The sequence below is a fragment of the Oryx dammah genome, unplaced genomic scaffold (genome assembly GCF_014754425.2).
Source record: "Oryx dammah isolate SB20612 unplaced genomic scaffold, SCBI_Odam_1.1 HiC_scaffold_1, whole genome shotgun sequence".
Lineage (NCBI taxonomy): Eukaryota > Metazoa > Chordata > Mammalia > Artiodactyla > Bovidae > Oryx > Oryx dammah.
This window is the reverse complement of record NW_024070185.1, coordinates 6,290,893-6,304,968: the sequence shown is the minus strand read 5'-3', so window position 1 is coordinate 6,304,968 and position 14,076 is coordinate 6,290,893.

The window sequence follows — 14,076 nt, the reverse complement described above, 5'->3', positions numbered from 1 at the left end:
GCTGCAATTCACGGGATTGCAAAGAGTTGGACACGACTGAGTGACTGAACTGAACTGAACTAAAGAATAGGCTGCTTATTCGGAGATTAAGTGGGCTTCCCTGATGGCTCAGTGGCAAAGAATCTGCCTGCCAATGCAGGAAACTTGGGTTTGATCACTTTGTCAGAAAGATTCCCTGGAGAGGAAATTGCAACCCACTCAGAAATGGCAACCCACTCCAGTGTTCTTGCCAGGGACCGGGGAGCCTGGTGGGCTGCCATCTATGGGGTCGCACAGAGTTGGACACGACTGAAGCGACTTAGCAGCAGCAGCAGCAGCCAGTATTCTTGCCTTGACAAGAAGAGCCTGGTGGGCTACAGTCCTTGGGGTTGCAAAGAGATGGACACAACTGAGCATGTACGCAGGAAACTGAACATTCGAAACAGCTCAGATTAACTGCTGGTTTTGTTTTTTGTTTATAAAGGATTTTCTTTTTTTAGTTTATTTTTTAATTGAAGGATAATTAACTGCTGGTTTTTAATTCCTTTCCTAATTGTTATTAACTGGGTCACCCCTGGATATATATTATTAGTGAAAATGAGATAAAGGATAAAGTACATTTTACAATATTTGAGAAATACTGCTACATAATCTGAAACTACACCTCTCTTCCTCTTTGAGGAATAGTTTACTTGATTTCAAAGGGGAAGGGGACTATATGAATATTTATGTAAGTTAGAAAAATATATTACAATTATTACCACTGAGGTTCACAGAAGTTAAGAATTGTCATCAAGGGCCTATTTACAGCAAGCATCTGATAATGTGAAGTAGCAGGAAAGAAGGGCTTGGAATGGAAGTGGAGTCTGTAAAATGAGACTTGGAAAGGGATCAGGGGTGTGGAAAGCATACTATGTCATCGAGTATTTGGTTAGTAAAGTTGGTGGCTTGACTTTGTCATAAAGGGCTGCATTTGATAAGAGTAGGCTTGTTACCTGGCATGTGGCTTACTTTGAAACATGGGATTTCAGAGCACAACAGCAGCTTAAATCCCATGTACGCTACCCCTTTATGGAAGAAACTGATCTCTAGATTGACTGAGCCACCTGGTTGAAAAGAGAAATGGAGTCACTCCAGCTCTGACTCCAAGGCTCTTTAAACTCTGCCCTATTTCTTAATGCCATTGGTAGGTGAGAAATTCAAACACAAGCTTGACATTTAAATTTTGACTATTGTGCAATTTGCCAAACCAAGATTCCACTAGGTGAATGAACTCATTTGATTTTCTGAAAAGGCAAACTTGCTTTGTGGGATTAAAAGAAATCGACTTATTTTCTACCACTAGGTGGCATGATACGTTTTTGTTTTTTTTTTTTGCCCTGACACTTTGAAAAGGAATCCATCCTTTCCCTTAAATGCATGCAAGCACGTACTTCATTCTTGGCAGACTTATGTCATTTTCACTGCTATGAAATTTGACTTGGGGCATCTGTTTATAGAATACTTACCTACAAAATTAAACTCATTTCTTTCCATTACACGGTTTCTGCTTCATGCATGCGTATCTGTCTTTCCACTCTATATAGGAAGAGAACCCAGGTTTGGTTTCAGTTCTTGTTGATGCTTTGTTTCATAACTACTGAACTCCTGGCTTAATAAAAACCTCTTCTCTTTTTTGCCTGTTGGAGAGAAGAAAAGAGACTAAATTCTAGTTGATTCTTAAGTGGCCACTTATTCATTCATTAGGTATAAGGAGCTAAGTATTCAACAGGTGATTAACTAGTCATAAGACTTTAGCTAGTTACATAGCTCACGAAGTGCTTTTTTCCTATCCCAAAGAATGTTGAAAACTTGAGGAAGGAGCCATAGGAGCAGCTCCCAGTTTAATTGAACGTCACCAAGCGAGGCTGGGAAAAGGCACTGAGGATTCAGCTGGGAGATGAGACTGAAGGGAAATTCAACTACTTCAGAGTCAGCTTTGCCGTCTTCTGCAATTTCTGTCATCAGAAGCTTCAGTATGTGAAGAAAAGAAAACAAACAGCAGGAGCAAGACTTATAGAATATCCTTTAGAGTTTACCCTTCGTGGCTTCCCTGGAGGGCCAGTGGTTAAGACTTCCAGTGCAGGGATCATGGGATTCAATCCCTGGGTGGGGGAGCTCAGATCCCATACCCCTTGGGATCAAAATCCCAAACATAAAACAGAAGCAAGAGTGTAACAGATTTAAAGAAGACTTTAAAAATAGTCCACGTCAAAAAAAAAACCACATATAAAAAGTTAAAATTTATCCTTAATAGATTTTTACCCCGTTTTTATTCCCCTCACTCTGCATTAATTTTCAACTGCAGATTATTAAATGCCACCATTTTGAAGTTTTCTGCATAATGTTTTATATTTTTATTAATAAATAGAAAGATCTTTTAGAAATAGTGTCCTGGACCTTCCATTTTTGTGGAAGATCCAGACATTTGAAATCAAGTCTATTCTGCATGAAAACCATTGGGAGGAAGGGGTTTTAAAAAAACACTGATGACAGAATTCACACACGACCAGTTGACTCATAATCTTTCTGGGTGCTTATTTTGTTTTTCTTCTTTGCTCCATCGACTAGTGTCTTGGGGCTTCTCAGGCCTATGTGTTATTAGATAACTGCCCTCTGCTCCCAAAGGAGCAGTCAATGAAGAATTCACTGACTGTCACCTTCATGGGGACAGAATCTAGTTGACCCAGGTTCAACTAGACCCATCAACTAGGGTCAAATCAGCCCCAAGTTCATGTGGTGTGACTATAGCTGCTGAAGGTCCACCCATTATGAATGGGGGTTCTCAAAAAAGGAGAGTCGAGGTAAGTGTGCAGATACCCCAAAGGTGTCTCCTACACTGATACCCAGTAGCGATACAACAGGTATTTAGAATACATAAATGAATAAAAGAGTAGATGCATGAACTAAGAAACTCTGCTAGTTTGGAACAGTCTAATAAACTCAGACTGATGAATACAGAGCAATTAAGGATATACTTTGTACCAGAGACTGTGCTGAGTACTGCAAGGAATAAAAACTGAAAAAGAAAGAAGTTCCTGACTTTAAGGAAAAAGGCAAGAAGAGGTATCATTAATATATAAGAAAAATGTAGGCAGTGACAAGAACAACACAAAGTATTAATTATGGATATTCAGTCAATGGAGAGATCATACTTTGGGTTATCTTAGTTAAAGCAATACCAGCTAACTGACATTAGCACTACCCTGTGTAAAATAGATAGCTAGTGGGAAGTTGCTGTATAGCACAGAGAACTCAGCTTGGTGCTCTGTGATGACCCAGAGGGGCAGGATGAGGGCGTTGGAAGGAGGCTCAAGAATGAAGGAATATATGTATACCTATAGCCGATTTCACTTTGTTGGACAGCAGAAACTAACACAACGTTGCAAAGCCATTATACTCCTATAGAGAAGAAAAGATAACATCAGCTCCTGAGAAATTCAGAAATCTCAGAGGATAAATGCAATAGAAGTTTATTTCTTGCTATGAAAATTTCAATTGACAACAGAAGATGGGAGATGGGAAAGGCAATGGACTCAGCTTCACAGGGTCTTCAGGAACGCAGCTCCGCCACCAGCAACACGACGGTGATAATGGTGATTCTACTGAGAGTCAAATCCAACCAGCAGTAGAGAGAGGATCTCTCACCCAGAAGGATATAAGGGCTTCTGCTGATAGTCCATCAGTTCCCCAACTCCATCACATGACTGCCCATCATTGAAGAGGAGGCTGGGGGAGGTAACCTGCTATGCTCGGGAAGAAAGGCAAACACATTTTGAGACTTGACAGCCAGTGACTACCCTAACAGTACTGTAGTCGTGGCAGTGGAAGGGAGGAATAATCAGAAAAAAATGTGTGAAAAGAATACTATGTGAGATCATCTTTGAAGTGTAATCTTCACTGTTGGAAAGAGAAAAGCTGTTCTTGGGAAAAAAAATAATAGCAAAGATCTGAGGTTGGGGGAAATAACTGTTTGGGGAGTGATGAACATAGAGTAGAGTGAAAGTCTAATAAAAACTGAAAAGATAGTTGATTTTATTTGGCTCTTCTTTTCAAAAAAGCTTTCTATTGATCTGAGAACATCAGTTTCCCAGACAATAAATTTTGGCTAGAAATTATGCTGCTAATTAAATAATGAGGAGGAACTAAAGTTAGAGAATGAACTTAGAGTTGCTGAGGAAGGAGATGGGGAAAAGGATAGTCAGGAAATTTAGGATGGACGTGTACACACTGCTACATTTAAAATGGATAACCAACAAGGACCTACTGTATAGTACGGGGAACTCTGTTCAATGTTATGTGGCAGCCTGGATGGGAGGGGAGCTTGGGGGAGAATGGATACGTGTATATGTGTGGCTGAGTCCCTTTGCAGTCCCCCTGAAATTATCACAACATTGTTAATCAGCTATACCCCAATACAAGATAAAAAGTTGAAAAGAAAAAAGCTTTCTATCTACTGGAGAACATCAGTTTGGATTTTGGCTAGAAATGATGCTAATAATTAAATAAATGAGGAGGAACTAAAGTCTGAAGGAAAAGTAATGAGCAAAGCCTGATTAGTGGTTAAGACTTCACCTTCCAATGCAGGCGACACAGGCTTGATCCCTGGTTAGAGAGCTAAGATCCCACACATTTTGGGGCCAAAACACCAAAACATAAAACAGAAACAATATTGTAAAAATTCAATAAAGACTTTAAAAATAGTACACTTAAAAAAAAATCTTAAAAAATACCTACTTTGATGATATGTTGTTTTCCTCTACTGATCTCCTGCATTCTAAATGGGAAGAACCACCTTCATTTGCTCTTTAAAATATCCAGTTGACTTAATAAAGGCATATGAAAGCAGTACAAATTTATTGATCTGGATGAGGGTTTAAAACAGTCAAGATCAATATTCATATATTTTAATTTTTAGCCCATACATCTTCTTACTTAAGTTAAATATATCCATACAACTGAACTAATATATAAACGTTATTTTTTCTTTGGATGGTATTAGTCTCAACCACATATTTTAGAATAATGGGAGAGATTTTCTTTTTTGTTCAGAATTTCTTTTAAATCAGACATCTGGTATTTGGCACTCGACTTTTATTAGACCAGTTGAGCACTTTTAAAGGGGGATAAATCATGTGACTTTCATTTTAATTTTTTACTGTATAGCCAACATATGCTGAGTAATAGCATTAAATAAGATCAGTAAATGAAGGATTATGATCTGTCTGTGTCCAATTTTGCAAAGAAACTGATTAGAGAAAGGTTTTTCAGATCAGAATTGAATTAGCCAGCAATTTTTAAAAATTGTAGTAATATAATGAGAAATGCTTGGATTTTAACATGTTGCTGGTGAGAAGGAAAAATTACAAGGAGCATTAACACTTTCATTCTAATTCTGGCTGAAGGGAGAAGAGAACAGGGCAACTCTTTGGCATAAGCGTCTCCCCACTGCCAGAAGACATTTAGACCAAAAAAAAAATAAATAAAACACCTCAAGCCTTTTCACAGCTATCTATTTTAATTAGAGATATTAAGTTGGAAGCTGGAATGTTGAGAGCTAACCTACGGATAATGCAGCATTCTCCACATCCTGGGGAGCATTCATTTTAATTGTCTCATTTCACTAACTTGGATATGAGAAAGGCTTTCTATCCCACTCTTTAATATTTGGCAGCCAGCCAGCTCTTTTCTATGGTTACATTTATTGAGGTACAGAACTGCGTTTGGAATTAAGTTGGAATTTTATTTATAGCTTTGGAATGTCTTGCTAAATGTCTCTAACTATGGCAACTTCTCTTTATAAACTGGAATGAAAACTCCATCGTTTTTACAAAAAAATTGAGCAAAGAGAATATAGAGCAGTGTTTATTAGTTTCTTTAAATTCTATCAGTTATGGGTAGCATAAATAAGAACATTAAATGAATTAGTCTTACCATGGCAATCTTAATTATAAATATTTTAGATTCATATATTTGACTAGTAATTCAAAGAAGATTTTGACATGTAATCTAAACATCACAAATCATGCTATAAGAGATAATTTTATGATTTGTAAAAAAAATTTTTTTTAATGAGTTCCCAATCCTGAACCCCTCTCCCACCTCCCTCCCCATACCATCTCTCTGGGTCATCCCAGTGCACCAGCCCCAAGCATCCTGTATTTTGCATCAAACCTAGACTGGCGATTTGTTTCTTACATGATATTATACATGTTTCAATGCCATTCTCCCAAATCATCCCACCCTCTCCCTCTCCCACAGAGTCCAGAAGACTGTTCTATACATCTGTGTCTCTTTTGCTGTCTCGCATACAGGGTTATCGTTGGAAAGATGCTGTTCTAATTAAAAGAATAAAAGGCTTTCTGCTCAGTGAAGTATAAAATCAAACATTCATTTCAATATTGTGACTAGGACAAATACATATTATGCTCATTTAGTGTTTTTTAATGGCTAAGCAACATGATTTGTTGTACTTTGTCATTTTTAGGCATTCACTATGGTCATAATTTCTTTACATTCCTGAAATCCAAAACAGGATAAACAGAATCACTGGTTCAATTGCTAAATTTGCATATTTGGCATTTGAAAAACATGAAGAGCCTTCAAAATCCAAGCATGTCTGTACACCATTTATCCCCTCAAACTAGTCTCCCATTCTTCCCCAATTATCCTAAATCTCAGGGTCATGTTTTAGCATTCACTTTCTGTTTTCTCTTTTTCTGGATAATCCCAAGCAAAGTGGGTAGTACAGGGAGAAATTCCAAAGAGTACCACAAAAAATGCTCAGATAAAGACTACTCTTCTGCTGTTGGCCCATTTGATCTCTTTTCTTCTTATTTGGATAGTAACTTTCATGGGTAGTTGGATTAGAAATTAAGCAATAGAGCAAGGGAATTACTTTAAGAGATATAAATATGTGCATGAGAAAGAAGGTACTGAGTCTAGCACATTCTTTCAGGCTTTCTACTTCTATATTATTTTTCATTTGTATATTGTTCTTGGTGAAGCAAAAATACCATAATATATATTTTTATATTCTCAAAGGGTTTATCATGAGACAATCAATACCCCTGAAACAATCTATGAGCAATTGAAAAGAACTAATAAAAAATTGAAACACTAAATATAATTATTTCAAATGTGTGATACAGTTAGTAGTCAGGACAAGGGAGTTTTTAATGGGTGGGGAATAATGTCTACTTTACACATGGAAGTACCTTGAGTTTGGGCTTTGGATTATTGTATAAAGGAAGAGTGAGAGTCCAGAGATTGTCACTGAACAGATGTAACAGAGGAGAAATTCCGAGCCTGGTAGCCGGGAATATGCAGAGATAAACTTGAGTGTGTTGGATCATGAAAGAAATTCCTAAGTATTCCTACCATCCATCAGAGACCCTTGTGAGGAAGATTGGGAAAGGTGCATGAATATAACCAAAAAAACAGAATCAAACATCGATATTTGTGTCACTTTAAAATTTTGGTTTATTCTTTGAATAAAGAAGATGTGGTACATATATACAATGGAATATTTCTCAGCCACAAAAAAGAATGAAGTGATGCCATTTACAGTAAAATGGATAGACCTAGAGATGATCACCCATTCTTCCGGTCTGGAGAATCCCAGGGATGGTGGAGCCTGGTGGGCTGCCGTTGCACACAGCTGAAGCGACTTAGCAGCAGCAGCAGCAGCAGCAGCAGCAGAAGAGATGATCACATTAAGTGAAGTAAGCCAGACAGAGAAAGACAAATATCATGTGATATCACTTGCATCTGTCATGCTGCGAGGAATCTTTAAAAAAAAAAAAAAGATACAAATGAAATTATATACAAGCCAAAAATAGATGAATAGACAGAGAAAATAAACTTGTGGTTACCAAAATGGGAAAGAGGGGAGGGATCAATGAGGACTTTGGGATTAACAGATACACACTACTGTATATAAAATAGATAACCAACCATCACCTACTATATAGTGCAGGGAACTATACTCAATATTCTGTAATAATCTATAAGGGAAAAGAATCTGAAATACAATTGATATATGCGTGTGTGTTTGTGTGTGTCTATGTATTTAGCAAAATCACTGCTGTACACCTGAAAATAATACAATATTGTAAGTCAACTATATATTAGTAAAAAAGTTTTTTTTTGTTTTTAATTAAAGGCTTCAAAATTTTTTTTTTAGCTTATTCTAATGTTGGTCCAAGTGTATTTCTCTCTCTTCATTTCCACTTCCGAAGTTTAGAGACTGAGTCTGGTGACACAAAATAAGATCAGATGTTTTTCTAAATCTTCTAGGTATTCTGCTATGTTAATTACAGCTCAGTAGAGATGTCCATAGAAAGAAAGGATGGAGTTGTAACATCTTTCCAACTGCCTAGGTAGTTCTTTCTCACTGACAAGAGCTTCATGGATTCCTTTATACCTGTCAGTCTTCACACCTGCCAGAGATTTGGAACATGTGGAGATTTTGTTAAATGACTCCAGCTTTCTTCTGAAAGGCAACCATGAATAGCCTCTGATAAAAACTATTCCCAAGTATAGGTATGAATTTTGTTTAGATTACTTGAACTACTTTTTTCTTCTCAGACATGTTCTTATTACACAGCTCTTAGTTTCCACGTATCTAAATAAGTATCTTCTGTCCCTTATTTATTATCCCTTTAGTCTCCTTATACTTGCTTTTCTCTTCTCTAATTTTTTTTTTTTAATTTTGAGGAGACTTTGAGAATAGATGCAAGTAAATAGAGGCATTTGACATCACGAAACCACTGGGGTTTCCAGTCAGGGGGAACCATGGTGTCATAAGGGAATCAGACATATATTCATTTTACCCTGTATTCACCTAACCCTGTATTGCTCCTTTGTATCCATCAGAAAAGCTTTCCTTTCTCCAGTTAGGTATAAATGAGATACATAACAAAAGAAAGCTTAAAGAATGATAAGTACCCCTTTAATGTACATTTTCTTCTGTATTAGTTTCCAGGTTTTCTATCCTAGTTGTTACCAATTAATTCAGAGTGTCCACATTAGCATGACATTGAGGAAAATTGAAGTTTTTTTAAAAAAATGTTTTATTTTATATTGGAATGTAGCCCATTAACAATGTTTTGAAAGTTTCAGATAGACAGTGAAGGGACTCAGCCATATATATATATACATGTATCCATTCTCCACAGGTTCCTCTCCCATCCAGGCTGCCACATAACATTGAGCAGAGTTCTCTGTCCTATACAGTATTTCCTTGTTAGTTATCTATTTTAATTTTTAAATATAGCTGTGTATACATCTCCATCCTAAACTCCCTAATTATTCCTTCTCCCCATATTCCTTCTCCCCATAGTTCCCCCTGGTAACCATAAGTTCATTCTCTAAGTCTGTGAGTCTTTTTATGTTTCATATATAAGTTGGAGGAAAATTGAAGTTTTGATTACTGACAGTAATTACTCAGTGATAAAAAAGGTTGGTTCTTTTCTCTGGGTAATGTTCTAGGTTAATGGCTCTAGCAGAAAATATGATGTTATTCTGTTTTCAATAACAGCCCTTACCTGATTTGACTCCTTGCAGTACAATGATGAGCATGAACCATCATGAAATAGAATTTTCCTTATTCACTATACTCACATATTCAATTTAGCTTGAACAAAATACCACTACATATCCCAGGGCTACCATTTCACTCTCTCAGGGCTGGAAGAACTGACTGAGGTTTGCCGTCAGAATTTCCTTCATAGACTTTCCCAAATACCCAATAAAAGGAAATAGAAGTGGCTGAGCCTATTTCATTGACTGTAGGCTCACTGCCTGGTTTCTGTTAAGTTTGACAGTATTTATTTTTGAGGCTAGAATAATGTTCGAAACTGTGGTTATAAATATTTCCCCCCACCTAAATCAAATATCTAACCTGCAAAAATGAAATAATAATGCAAAGGGTGGAAAGTGACAGAACTGAAGTTCTTCTCCCCTTTGATAAGCATCAGAAATTCTGCTGCGTGGACAGAACCTGACATTTCTTATCTCTGAAAAGTCTGTTTTGCTTACATCTGTCTTCATTTTTAGTCCATGGTAGCATATATTACTGTTTCAATACACTGTGTCATCAGTTAAAAAATTAGGGCATATTTTATGAAGCAATGAATATTTTAAGAAAATTCTAGAAAATTTAAAGGAGTTGTTTTTTCCCCCTCTCACAGTGTAGGTTATGATATTTTCAGTGTAATAGTAAACCTGTCTTCAAAAACTATCAGTCACAAACACTTTCCCTTAGGATATACCCAAATTCTAAGTCCTGTCCTAAATTTAACATTTTTATCTTACTTTTTTTTTCTTTTCATAGCCAGTCATGTGAAAAACAAAAAAGCTGTTATATTTCCAGTAGGATGATTTTCCTACTGAATAAAATTTCAGTCTAATATTCCTCATAGAAGCCTGAAGAAGCAACCGTCTTTGTATTTGTTACAGAAGTCTTAGGGGCAAAATCTCCTCAAAAATGTAGCAAAATCATTGTTCCTACTTTTCAGCTTTTTAAAAAATTTTTCTAAATTGTGGACTTGGAACTACTAAATCTAATTTTTTTTCTTATGAATTGTACTTATTTTACTACATGGTTTAAAACATTAAGTTTTGGAGTGACTCAGTGACAGTTACCTCTGATACTACCTTTTAGGAAAATGGTCTTCATTTAAATTTGGGTTCTGTGACTTTTTGATTTTACAAGAACCCTTTGACTTTAGGAGGAAAGTGAGAATATCTCTGGATCCTTTTCCCGTCTTTAACCGTGGTGTTCCATATACTTTCAGTGGAGGGAGTGAGCATTGTCGAGTAGGTAGCATAAGTGATAGGAAAAAATTCCTGAATGTTGTATGGCCAGAATAATTGCACACAAATGCATTCAGGAATCCTATGGAAAATATAGTGCTGTTAACTGGCATGGTTACAGCACAATTTAGCAAGTATGTTAGAACAAATTACCCCCCGTAACCGTAAGCCATTCTGTTTCACGCTTTTTAATGAAGGCCTGTACCACACACTAGAATCCTTCTCACCTCATTACTACTCATAAAAAGCAATGATCCGTTCAAAGGCTCCTCATCTCTCCCATATGAGCGGTAAAGAGCCTCGCCTCTCCTTCTGGCACAGAAGACAGGAAAGCTTCTTCCCCAGCTGCCTTTGAAGTCCGTCATTAGCATGTTTGGTAGATAAAAGAGAAGAAAAGTTATCTGTGCAATCTCACTGTCGTCACGTGTGTTAATGTTTCACCCTGCCTGTAGAAACAAAGCAAACAAAACAAAATAAAATCCGAAGACATCTCTGTGCTTGTTTAGAGAATACAGATTTGCAAGACTGTTAGTGCAATTGCTCCTTCCCTGTTCACGAGGTATTTTCAAAGAAACTCTAAAACATGGGAAGAATTTAAGGGGCCGCTGAATGTAAGGTATGGAGTCAATAAAAAGGCAGGCGGAGAAGTAAGATGATTGGCCCATGCAGAAGAAACAGTTCAATTGTGAATTAAAATACTTTTTCTCTCTCCCCAGAATATCATTTAAAAAATTGATTTTCTTTGAAAATATACTATTTTCATTTTAGTTACTGATGAACAGATTTAGCCGAGACTGGCATACGTACCTTTCTCTCCATAATTTCAGAGACAATATATAATATTGAAGATACACTGAGTACATTCAGTAAAAGTTGAGGTGAATGAATGTATGCTCTTCAAAAAGAGGTGGTGATACACACACACACATATACATACATATATATAAAATTGGGAAGGAGATATTACAAATCTAATTCAGCAACAAAATTTTGTACATTTTTTTAAGTTCTACGTAGTAGGAATGAAAAAGCTTCTACAAGAGAAAGAACATATTCAAAAATATTGTTTACACACCATAACTGTGTTTGAGCCAGCAGGAAGAATAGTTGTTCATCTCTATTACATGAGGATTTCCAGTTCAGGCCATTCTGTTGAAGAGTGTGCAGCAGAATAATAACGTTTGCATTTCAAGCAAGAGTCCATACCCGGTACTCAAATAATTTGAAAGCGGAGACCGGGCATCTAAATTCTGTAATGTAACAAAACCCTGGAAGCTGGCACATGTTATAAATTTAAATGATGGTTAAAATCAATTCCGTTGCAGGAAAAATGCATTTAACATAAACTTTTGGGTGACGTTTCTAACTTTTTCTGTGGTAGCTCTGAAAATATACCGGATCACCTGATGCAATGCTGTCAAACCCTAGCAAACACTTAAGCGGGGCAGTTTCTAAATGAAATTGGTATTCTCCAGGCGCGGTCCCTAAACGCAAGCCCTGGGCGGCTCACACTCTCAAGCTGCAAGAGAGAAATGCTGGTACTGTACTTTAATAGGGTCGGGGAAGCACACGCTTGCAGAGACTGAGCAACCCTGCAATAATAACAGCACAGCTTTGTTTCATTTGAAAACATAAATCTGTACACACATACTTAGTGAGACATATATCCATGTATATAGAAAAAAGTTCAGCTAATAATAAAAGAAAGGATGAACATTGGCACGGGAGATGTTGACAGCATTATGCAAACTTTTCAATATTTCCTTGCATGCTCGACTTTAACTTTTGTTTATAAAGTCCACTTAGACATAATTTACAACTTCTGTTAGCTTAAGCTGGGTTCTGTAAAATCTGTCTAAAAAAATCAACCCAGAGTGCTTTGAGATGTTACAAGTATATCTAGATATCAAACACTGAGCCTTGCAAATTATATCCATTTTGGAAACTCTGGGTTGGTATTCATGTACACAATATATTTTAGTTCTGATGTTTTAACATGATGAAGCAAGTCTTGCTTTTTTTTTTTTCCTTGCCTTTTCCAACTCTTGCTCTAGTATCTGTGAAAAAGACTTAGGAGCCCAAGCAAAATAAAATGAGAAATTCTGAAGGTTATTATGGTTTAACAGATTTTTGAAATTCAGACTTTGTCAGGTTGGCGAGGAGAAAATACCCAGGTCAGGCAAAACTTGCCAATTCCCTGAAGTCTGTAATTTCTACTATAATTTTGGACTTCAAGACTTTAAAATGTTGTGTAACTTATATTTGTTTCAGCCAGGTACAGCTGTTGTGAAGCTTCCCTGGTGGCTCAGTGGTAAAGAATCTGCCTCAGTGCAGGAGACATGGGTTTGATCCCTTGGTTGGGACGATCCCCTGGAGAAGGAAATGACAACCCAGTCCAGGATTGCCTGGAGAATTCCATGGTCAGAGGAGACTGGACAGCTTCAGTCCATGGGGTCACAAAAGAGTGGAACACAACTTAGTGACTAAACAACAACAGCTGTTGCAGACATCTGATATCTTCTCCTTTCTGAGTAGTTAGAAATGTCAGTCAGGCAAGATTAAGAGAAAAGGATAAATCCCATCTCTTTACTGACTCTTGCAATGTACATTGCTTTGGGATTAAAGACAGACTGAAGTTCTTCTTAGTGTCCACTTCTAAAATAGCAGAACAGCAAAACACACAGCTTCATTTTTACTCTCAATGGAAGAACAGCCTGTACTTTTTCCTCCCTAGTAGTTGTGAAGAGTGGGGTGCCATTGGTGGTGCCCCTTTAATGACATGGCTGCAAAGAGTATGCTTCATAGGCAGCCCAGTCAAAGTGAAATATTTCTAACAGGATGGGAACTGAAAGGATGAAAGGAAAGGCAAAATAATGGAGAATAAAATAACTTGATAATATATTAGTGAATTAGTAATTTTTGACTTATGACAGTATGGATGTAAATCAAGTATTAATATAACAGGGGACCAGTTCCATATGAAAACACAGCTGGGTGCCCCCATGGAGACAGTCTTATGGGGAGTGTCAGATTCGTGCTTCACTTTTTCTAGTAGGAGGGGCTGGGGAGAGTTGGAGAAGAGAGAAAAGGCCTGATCCTGTTGGTTCTTCATTATGTACCAATAGTTCTTCATTCCTACAGCAGTGCGTTCAAGCCTCTAGCATTTTCCTATATCCAGTCTCCTTGAGTCCCGTCAGATGTGAGTAGGATCAACTGTCCAGAGCCCTTTCACTGAGTCTA